Here is an 817-nt window from a genome sequence, read left to right on the forward strand (position 1 = left end):
TTTGAACCAACTTCATGATAGCAGTTCAAAAGCATTTGAGCCTCCGCTCGATGCCAGACAGTGTACGTGTTAGTTTGTAAAGTAAATAAGACTGAATCAAGGTCCCCAAAGCTCAGAGGAGAAGACAGACTCTAACCAGGATTCACTGCCCTGTTAATGGCACAAATACAGACAACGTCGACACTATGGGGCCAGGCAGGCCCAGGGCTATCTAGGTTGAATCCCAAGTCTTGTTTTTCAGCCAGTGTTTCTCAGGCCAGCATGTCAGAACCCATTCAAGCGGATCACAGTTGCAAGCCCTAGAATGCCTGATTCTATATACCTGGGTGGTTCCTGAGAGTACGCATTTCTAGAAAGTTTGCTAGAGGTGTGGATACATACTTACCTGGCAGGGGAGATCTCATGATCACGAAGGTGATTTTCCTAAGGTGAGGCTCATCCATTGCACTCCAGGTATGCTAACCCATGATTTCTCCAAATACCGGAAAGTCAGCTGCATAATTTGTGGTAGTAGAGATTATTTATGCTCTACCACCAAAAAGAGGTGTGGATGCTGCCAGTCTGTAGAGCACACACTGAGAAACCTTTCTCTACTCCATGGCTTGGAAAAGTTGTGTTCTCTGTCTTGTCCTGAGTTCTACATGAGAAACAAGAACAAAGAAGTAGGTTAGATCCTCCAATCATGATGATGAACTTGACATAGGTGCAGGAAAGACTGGCGGTACAGTCTGAAGGTTGAGAATGGAAGTCTGGAGTTCAGAGAATGTGGTGATGATAGTTGTCAGGGGATGAGGAAGTGATGTGGCTCCAGAGAAAT

The 817-nt window shown here is 45.4% G+C and overlaps 1 pseudogene; it reads left to right on the plus strand.

Moving 5' to 3' along the window:
- The first annotated feature begins 377 nt into the window (after positions 1–377).
- Positions 378–532, plus strand: LOC130876658 (U1 spliceosomal RNA; annotated as a pseudogene).
- Positions 533–817: the final 285 nt, after the last annotated feature.

This window comes from Chionomys nivalis, chromosome 6 (genome assembly GCF_950005125.1).
Source record: "Chionomys nivalis chromosome 6, mChiNiv1.1, whole genome shotgun sequence".
Classification (NCBI taxonomy): domain Eukaryota; kingdom Metazoa; phylum Chordata; class Mammalia; order Rodentia; family Cricetidae; genus Chionomys; species Chionomys nivalis.